This window comes from Ascaphus truei, chromosome 3 (assembly GCF_040206685.1).
Source record: "Ascaphus truei isolate aAscTru1 chromosome 3, aAscTru1.hap1, whole genome shotgun sequence".
NCBI lineage: Eukaryota > Metazoa > Chordata > Amphibia > Anura > Ascaphidae > Ascaphus > Ascaphus truei.
Window position 1 is genome coordinate 110,033,359 of NC_134485.1, and position 10,037 is coordinate 110,043,395.

The following is a 10,037-nucleotide window of genomic DNA, read 5'->3' on the forward strand; positions in this document are numbered from 1 at the left end:
AATTGTTACGATCGTTGTGCGTCATTGTTGATGGTAATATTTGCCATCGAATACAAAGTTGTTCTTTTTAAGAATAAACTGTAAAATATCTAGAACGAAAGTGTTATGTGCCTTGAAATGTTGTCCTCTGGTAGATAAAAAGGAACAACAGGCTTCTATTCCATATCTGTGCATAATGCTAGTATAAAGTGATTGTATGTGCAAACAAGCTAGAAATGTCTGGGGTGCTGTAGTAATGCAGTCTCCTTAGATTTGCAGTTCTGTTCAAATACTTACCTCTGTGTAAGCATATTAATTTAGTCCAAGAGCAGATAATCCCCATCCATAAAACATCAACACAACATGACCCTGAAATGCTGCGCGGGTCTATGTCAGTGTCTGATGCTGCAGCCCCCCCAATCCTGGGTATCTAGGCTTGTACTGTATGATGGGGCCAGACACCATTGAAGCTTGTTAATACGGATAAGTGTAGCAGGCCTGTACTTCGTAAAATGCTTCGGTACCCCTTTAGCTGAATGCCATTGAGGGTCCCCTCTGATGGTGTTCGTTCCTCCATGCTGCTCCCACTCCGGTGATCCTCTGGGCCTCCCTGCATGATTTGCTGTTCTTCCTCCAGTCAGTGCCCACTCTCTACAGTGGAACATAGACTGGGGTTCACTTGCAATCAGTTCTGAGATCGCTCCTGCTGGTGCAGATCTCTCCTCACGTGCTCTGCTAACCACTCTTAAAGGCTCCTCTTTCCTTAGTTCCACCTCTTCCACAGCCTTTGCTATTGGTTGATCCTATATCCATCATCAGTCACATGTCCACAGCACACAGGAGAGGAACCTGATAGCGGGCAGTGGGAATGTGTTACCTACATCATACAAAGGGTTACATCCTTCCCTTGATAAAGAAGTTGATGACCCCAACAATCTTGTCAGGAACATCTTCATCATAACAGACTAAGCTAACAAATGCCTCCTCTCTACGTCCTATGAAGTCTCCGTCACAGCGTAGGATCTTTTGTCCCAGATTAAGGCAGGAAATGTAGTATTTTTCTATGTGGGGTTTATTTACAAGGTTAAATAATACACTAACAGGCCCACCGTCCCTTTAAGTCAAAACATAATCATAAAATAAACTCCTACTCCTCTTAGGAGACTAACTACACATTCAGCTTCAACCCTTACTACCTGCATGGATAACTATTATATCTGAACACATACAGTCCCTGAACACAGCAATAAAGTGTTTCGCTTATCTGTTACTCCAGGGATTGAAGCAGACGTCCCTGCCCCAGCACGGTCTCACGTTCTTCCATCCTTGGGGAGCTCGGCTCCACAAGAGTTCAGAGAATCTCTCCTCTGTGTCCAATGTTAAGGACAGGACATCCCCTCTTCAGCATGGTCTCTCGTCCTTCCTTCTTCTTCCTGGGATTAACAACCGAGGCAGTCCCAGCAGGCTCCGTGACCACCGTCCAACGGGTCTAAGGGGCTGTGCCAGCTTCCACAGCTGGAGAGAACTCTTCTCTGTCCCCGTTCTCTGGGAACAGCAGTCAGTCTCAGCATGGCAGCTCTGTGTCTGCCTTAAAACACTTCCTTGTTCATTCAACACTCCATGAGCAATCAGGAATTCAGCCTGCTCAATTAGCCAGCAGCTGCTGCAGGCTTCTCTAGGGAGATTAACTCTCGGTGCGTTGGAAAGTCCCATAGCTGCCCTATTCCAGCACCTAGAGCAGCGGTGCACAAACTGGGGGGCGCGCCCCCTTGGGGGGGGCGCAAGATTAGGTAGGGGGGGCGCAGGCTGTGTGCGGGGAAACCTGGGGGTGGGCAGAGCTGTGCACGGGTGGCCAGAAGCGCCGTGCAGAGGCTGCTTCCAGTTCCCTGCTCTGTCTGCCTGCAGAGGGGCGGGGCCTGCAGAGGGGCCTTCCCTGAACACAGACAAGCCCTCCTCCTGTATGTTACCCGCCCGTTTTCAGCAGCACATGGGGGGACCGGAGCAGGTTTAGTTACTCCCTCCACACACCAGGTGTGTGTGTGTGTGTGTGTGTGTGTGTGTGTGTGTGTGTGTGTGTGTGTGTGTGTGTGTGTGTGTGTGTGTGTGTGTGTGTGTGTGTGTGTATATATATATATATATATATATATATGTAGAAATGTGTGTGTGTATATGAGTGTGTGTATGTATATGTGTGTGTGTGTATGTATATGTGTGTGTGTGTGTGTGTGTGTGTGTGTGTGTGTGTGTGTGTGTGTGTGTGTGTGTGTATATATATGTATATATATATATATATGTGTGTGTGTGTGTGTGTATATATATGTGTGTTTGTGTGTATATATATGGACTGCAGTGTGTGTGTGTGCTGTGCCTGTTGGTTGTCTGTCTGTGTGTGTTGGTTGTGTGTGTTGTGATTGTGTGTGTGGGTGCTTTGATTGAATGCAGCGTTGCACAAACTGAGGGGGGGACGCCCCTGGCGCAAGATTATTTAGGCGGGGCGCGTGTAGCAAAACCTGGTTGCGCAGGCGAAAAAGATGTGCTTGCGGGCGGCCAAACAGAATAGTGCAGGTGGGGCCACGGGATTCTGAGGTACGGGGGAGGAGCACGCCCCAGCGCTGTGATGTCAAACGCCCCTCCCTTCGGTGTCTGCCCTACAATAGCGCTGTGTTCCTGCTCTCCTCCGCTGGCAACCTGCTTCGCTGCGATCCTCTTCAAGTGAGAGGGTAGGCTGCCACTATATCAATCATACTATGAATGTACAGAAATAATAAAAAAAAGTGTAAACACTTCCCCGCTCGTAAGCAGAGAAAAGGACATTCAGCGCTCGTGCTGCAGATGTAGTGGTTGGAAAGATCCCTGTGCTGCACTTGCATGGAGCGTCTCCCCAGAAGCTCCCACTTCAGAGGTGATCCCCCCTAAAAAGGGGGGAGGACACCCTGAGAAACAGAGAAAAAAAGGATGCACAAATGCGCACAAGGGAAAGAATTAGTAATTGTTTATTAAAACAAACACATAGACAGCTGAGAGGATCCAACCCCTTCTCAGCTCAATGGGTTAACTGCCCAGATACATAAACCATACATATGGTCTCTAAACATAGAATATCCTAAGACAGTAAAACACACACAACACAAGACAGTCAATGTTAAAAATAAACAAAGAGTGTACTAACAGCCCAAGGGGAATTGAATAAAAACCGCCATAGAGGGCTATAATACCGCTGACAGGGGGAAACGAACACTCACACTGAGGCAGAGGTGGGGGTCCACGGATGACCGCACAGGATCCGGATCGCGGCACCGGGAAAGATGAAAACAACCACCACTTGAGGCTCAGGCAGGCTCCATCTCAGCCTCTCAGCAAACACGCGCAGAATGACCTGTCGTGACCTCTACGCGTTTCGCACCACGTGCTTCGTCAGGAGATCGCTGACGACCTGTTTTCATCTTCCCTGGTGCCGCGATCCGGATCCTGTGCGGTTATCCGTGGACCCCCACCTCTGCCTCAGTGTGAGTGTTCGTTTCCCCCTGTCAGCGGTATTATAGCCCTCTATGGCGGTTTTTATTCAATTCCCCTTGGGCTGTTAGTACACTCTTTGTTTATTTTTAACATTGACTGTCTTGTGTTGTGTGTGTTTTACTGTCTTAGGATATTCTATGTTTAGAGACCATATGTATGGTTTATGTATCTGGGCAGTTTACCCATTGAGCTGAGAAGGGGTTGGATCCTCTCAGCTGTCTATGTGTTTGTTTTAATAAACAATTACTAATTCTTTCCCTTGTGCGCATTTGTGCATCCTTTTTTTCTCCACTTCCCCGTTCGTGCTTGCAAAATTATGCAGGACACCCTGTGCTCAAGCTTGGAGAGTTGGTGATGTCACTGCTCTCAGCGGCAGCGTGGTCGCAGCCTAATTTTGCAAGAGCGAGCTGTTGAAGTATGTAAGTATTTAGGCTGCGCTTATAGTGCCGGTGATGCAACGTCGCCCGAAAACAAATGCATTGTCGCCGCCGCGTGTGCTTATAGTAAGAGTGACGTGGCGACGCAATTTTTTGAAGCCAGCAATATTTAATTTTTTAGGGGGCTGTCACCTCATGTGACAGCCCCTGAACCAATCAATGGCCTGGTCGCCCACGCCGCCACAAAGCGAAATACAACTTTCGCTAGCGGCGACGGGTGACGTCGTGGGCACTATATGCGCGGCCTTAGACATATTTGTATTTACATTGTATACCGTTTTATAAAGGGTTTTTTTTCATGTGATTTTGATTACATCAGGTAGGGGGGGCCCGAGAAATTTCATGGATAAAAAGGGGGGCTCGGCATAAAAAGTTTGCTCACCCCTGACCTAGAGGACAGTGATGGTGTCACAGTACATAATGTGACGGTAGGGGTAGCCCCAATACCGTGTGTAATGGCCGCCTCTGTGAGGCTCATTTGGCCTGAATGTAATGTAATGTTTTGTGTAACCCCTTCCAGAAAATAGCTAATCACTGCGTGATGTCTGGAAGGGGGAAAACTGTATGTTTTGGGGACCAGAGATTGTATAGTAAAGAAAAGCACTTTTATTCCCTGGGTTAGTGTGTTCCCCAAACAGTTAGCAGCCAGAAAAATGTCCCTTGTGTTTGTGGCATTTCTCCGTGTGCAGCGCCAGTAATTTACTTAGCTGGGCTGCACACAGGGAAATGCCGGCTCGTGGCAGAGGCTATAGGGCGGCTCGAGGAACAGGTCAATGGAAAGCAGGGAAGAGCTTATATGCAGCCTCGGAACTTATTCTCGGCGGAGGAGAGCCATTGTCTTCCCGAGAAACTGCGGCGCCTACTCCACGGGGAGTATGGGGCTGGCCAAGGAAACCGTTGCCGGGACTCAGCCCCGTAGGCGCGATTCCCATTGGCTAGTTCAAATCTCCTGTTTGCCAGCAGCTTACTCCCCTGTGGGTGGTCCAGATTGCCTAAGTCAGCCTCCTCCTCCGATTGGTGCAGCTGGATGAGCCCTCATCCTCACGATCTGTGTCCTGATTGGTCGGCGGCCCCTGCTCCATGTAAAGTATAGCAACCGAGGGCTATGTAAGGAGCGCAGCCGATCAAGGAACCAGATGATTTATGGAGCTAGTCGGAGACACGGCTGGTGTGATTTTCAAAGTTGCTATTGCTCAAATAGCACTGAGATGCCGGGGAAGAAGACATTCAGGGCAAGTCTACTGAAGCAGGCCCCTGCACCTAGTTGTGGCTAGTTTCTTGCCCCACATGCCCCCAGTTGGTGAGTGTTTCATTGTAAAATCCCAATGGGGATTTTGCTGGCTTGCCAGAATAAACTGTTGTTTATTCAACTACTGTATACTGTCTGGTGATAGTGATCCCAGTGGTTTCGGTGTTAAAAGCTCTGGTCCCCCGTGACACATAATATCATAGACACAGTGGAACCAACACATATACAGTTTTCACATACAGCAGCACTAGCACGGTGACATCATCACTTTTATTCATGCATAGCCTTAGGGGAATACAGGCAGGACTCTGTCTTTGGTTTAACCATTCAGATGTTCTGGGCTGGATATCTGCTCCTGGAGTCTCTTCCCTTACAGGCACCTCACAAACTGACCTATTGGCAATAGATGATTCATAGGCAGGTTCTTTTTTTGATCCATTTCCCTTTTCAGGCTTCACTCAGTATACAGGCAGCCCCTTTAGGTTTTCTACTACGACATAGGGTACTGGCTTCCAGCAGTTGGCTATTTTATGCTTGATAGGTATACCCAGATTCCGGATAACCACTCTGTCATACACTTGCAATTCTCGGCCATGCACACTTCTATCATATCGGCCTTTATTTCCCCGGTTGGTAGTGTCAGCGCCGTAGTGACTAGTTTATATGCTTCTTGTAGCTGTTTCTTGAGTTTTCTCCCATATTGCGTGTAAGTGGTAGGGGACATGTCATCTACTGCCACTTCAAAGCACAGATCAATTGGCAATCTGTCCTCCCGCCCTAACATCAGATAGTATGGCTAGTACACTGTAGTGCACATGCTGACACCACTGTTCTTTTCCCTGGGTATTCAAAGTGCCCTTCGTGTTAAATAGTGTCCTATTAAACCTCTCCGGTTTGGGGTCCACCTGTGGGTGGGATGGTATTGTTGGATTTTTTTATCCCACAAAAGCATAGCAACTCCTTGATGAGGTGGTTTTCGAAGTCTCGTCATTGGTCGGAATGGATTCTAGCGGGTAATCCATAATGAACAAAGTATTTGTCCATCAACACCTTGGTGACTGTAATCGCTCACTAGTCCTTGGTTGGGAACGCCTGGGCACACCTGGAGAAGTTGTTAGTGTCCATAAGAATGTTACTAGTGTTTTTTCTATCCAGTTCCAATGACAGAAAGTTCATGCAAACCAAATCCAATGGTCCACTACGGGTTATATTTACTAACGGTGCAGCTCTCATAGGCAGGGGTTTCCTTGGTATGCATGGCCAACAATTATTGCAGTATTTTTATCTACATCTCAGGCCATTTGAGGTCAATAGAAGCGGTCTTTTACTAGTCCCAATGTCTTGTCCATATCCAGCTGGCCATGGTTGTCATGGAGGGAGCCGAGTGCCACCTGCTTATATTAGTATGGAAGTACCAATTGTTTAGTTACTATGTGTTGACTTCTTTGCAACTCAAAACATTACTCCCCTCTTTATTACTAGGTTAGGCTGTTGTCTTACTAACAGCTGGTTGTCTGGGTGCTTCCCTGTGAAAGCAGAGGACGACTTTTGATTTCTCAAAGCTAGCCATACTTTTTTTTTAAGGCTGTATCTGTCTGTTGTGCTTGATAGGGGTCCTGCTCGAGGCAAACCTTCCATGGCTAATTCTGTAGGGAGTGTAGGCAAGGGGTATAGCGGTGGGTGATATCCCCATACTATCAGCCACCCTATTCAGGTTCGCTGTCGTGGCGCATCTGGGTGTCTCAATTTGCTTAAACAAAGTTCGTACCCCAATAGCGGTAATTTCCTCTCACTGATTATCCATCTCCCGGGTATCTCTGAGAATCCGAGACAACACATCAGTGTCAATATTCTGTTCCCTCATCTGTATCTAAGGCTTAATTTGTATGTGTCCACATATGACCTGTACTTTTATGTGGTCAGCTAGCACCAGTGCTATTCAATTTAGATGAGGAGAGGATGTAGGTGAGTGGGTTATTCTCTGTGTGTACCACAAACGTTGCTCCATACAGGTAGTCATGTAGTTTGTCAACTACTGCCCATTTCAAGGCCAGAAACTCGAGCATGTGTACTGAGTAATTATTTTCTGATGGTGCTAACCCCCGACTCAAATGGTACAGGTCGAAGCCCCTTGGAATGTTTTTAATATAGTACCTTTAGTTCTGGCATCCACATGTAATACATAGGGCTTTTGTGGGTCGACATTAGTGAGACAAGCTTTGATAGCTTTTAAAGCCTCCTCGCATTGGGGAAGCCATCTATCTTCAAATGGCTTATTCACCTTGAAGTAGTCCTTGTTGGTGCCCGAGCGGGTATCTTTTAGTCAATTGGGTCAAGGGCTGCACTATAGTCGAAAAGTTATTCACAAAGCATCTGTAATATCAGCAGAGCCCTAAGAAGGATATTAGCTCCGACAGCTGCCTGGGCCTAGGCCAGAATTCAATAACTTCTAATTTGCATGAATCCATAGCTAACCCTTCTTCAGACGCGATGTGTCCCACATAAGTGACAGACATCCGCCAGAACTGACATTTGTCCAAAGACTGCTTCAGTCCACACTCACTTAGTCGGTCCAGTACCTTCATCAGGCAGAATTCGCGCACATCCTGGTTGAAATAATGTTGAGCTTGGTTCATCAAAGAGTCAAGAGCCCAAATTCTATGGTTTGTGAGGAAAACCCAGAATGCTATTGTACCTAGAGAAAAGACAAGGAAGACACTGGCCACCAAGAATTAAATTGCAAAGTAATATATTAGAGAAAACCCCATGGAAAAAAATAAGTAATTCAAATATGAGACAAAATTCAATTAATCTAGAAGCAAAATATATACAGTATATACAGAGAGTTACAACAGGGGTGAGGAAAGGCATAACTTTTCGAGGTATCGACCCCTTTTATCAGATGCGCTAGTCTAATATATTACTTTGCAATGTAATTCTTGGCGTGCAGTGTCTTCCTTGTCTAGTATTTCTATCAGGTGGCTTAGGGTTTTTCCATCTTAGACACGTCGACTCACTTTATTACTATTTGTAATTATTTCATTCATTATTGTATTATTTCATTCATTATTGTATTTTTGGGGGTAATCATTTTTCCATATTTCCTTTTGTGCTTTTGTACCTACAGTGACTCTCAGAAACAGAATCCTTTAGCTTGGGACAAAGCGCTCTCCTGACAGTTTACCAACGAACCATGCATCTGCAGAACTTGTAATGTCTATTGAACATAAAACTACGCTTTTTACAGTTTATTTATTTATAAAATATTTTACCAGGAAAATAAAATGCATTCAGTTACCCCTTATTTTCAAATGTCCTGGGTAGAAAAGAATAAGTTGACAACGTTACAAAAACAGTTACAAACATGTTTAAAGTAGGAAACAGCCGTAGTCTTGAAAGAACTTGGGACAGGAGGCAGTTTTGAGAGACTTGGGTAACCCAAAAAATATAATCTGCGCTTGACACTTTTATTCAACCCCTTTTCATTGGACAGAGGGAAAGTTCATACATCTGATTTTAAGGAAAGGAGCGGCTTAGTGAGTAAAGACTCTGGTGCTGAGTTTGAAGCAGGAGACCCTGGTTCACTTCCCGGTGTCGGCTCCTTGTGACCTTGGGCAAGTCACTTTATCTCCCTGTGCCTCAGGCATCAAAAACATAGATTTTAAGCTCTACGGGGCGAGGATCTACACCTGCAAAATGTCTCTGTAAAGCACTATGTAAAACTAGCAGCACTATACAAGAACATGCTATTATTATTAATTGTGCAAGGTTATGAGTCTTTGTTGTAAATAAAAAAATAATGTTCACAAATGGTATACAAATACTTTGTTTCAATCCTTCGCTGCCAGAAGCTTGTAACGCTTGGCATTAATTCTGTATCACTGTGATTTGATCGCGCTAAAGTGGTTATACCTCATTGTATTTATTATTAAAACGGTTTGTGTAGGTTCTTTTAATAATTGACTTTGTTTACCAAAGATGGTGCATGAGGAGAGGTTTCACAACTGGCATAGACGGATTGTTATTCTAGGAACAATAGTAACCCTCTCATATGATAGTGGCCAGCTTGGCATGCTTATGCCTTGGTTGCCATTATAGATAGCCACGGGTGCTAAAAAAAACATAATCTTCATCTATTTAGGAGATAATTGATTAAATTGCAATTATACAGAAAAGTCCATTAAGGTCAATGGGAGTTTTCATGCAATGCTGCCCTGATTTCCACTCGCGCAGTTTAATGAATAACCCAGTTACTATCACTGTATTAAATGATTTGTGCCAATCGATTTGGCGTATAGGAGTAATAAGTTAGTGCATTAAGTACATTATTAAAATGGGTTTTATCGAAGATTACATCGCTAATCAAATATGCTGTTTAACTTGTTAAGCCATGGGCCGAAGATTTCAGCAATTCATTTTATGTTTGACACAAATAAAAGGGAGCATTATTTAACTATTAATTGGCTCTGGTATCAGATTTCATAGATGGCCCCCTTTAACCATTAGTTGTGCATGTACTTAAAATTTCACCTATTTCTGTACTAGTTGGGTCTGGACTCATCCCTATGTAGGGACATTTGCGTAATATTTTATAACACCAGACTATAAAAGAACAGTTTTGCAGTAGCACCATTTCTTATTTGATGCTCAGTAACACGACTGGAGCCAAAATTAAAGTGGTACTGGTGAAGTATATACATGAGCCCCAAGTCTTTCCTTCTTTAGTAAAAGCAGGCCAAGGAAACATGGAAACCTATAGGCAAGACTGCAGTAATCCCCTTGAGCAAGGCGAGTGGAAAATTGGTGGGGACCTTTGGAGGTGGAGTCCGGATGCTACAAAATGTCTTTGAAAGCAG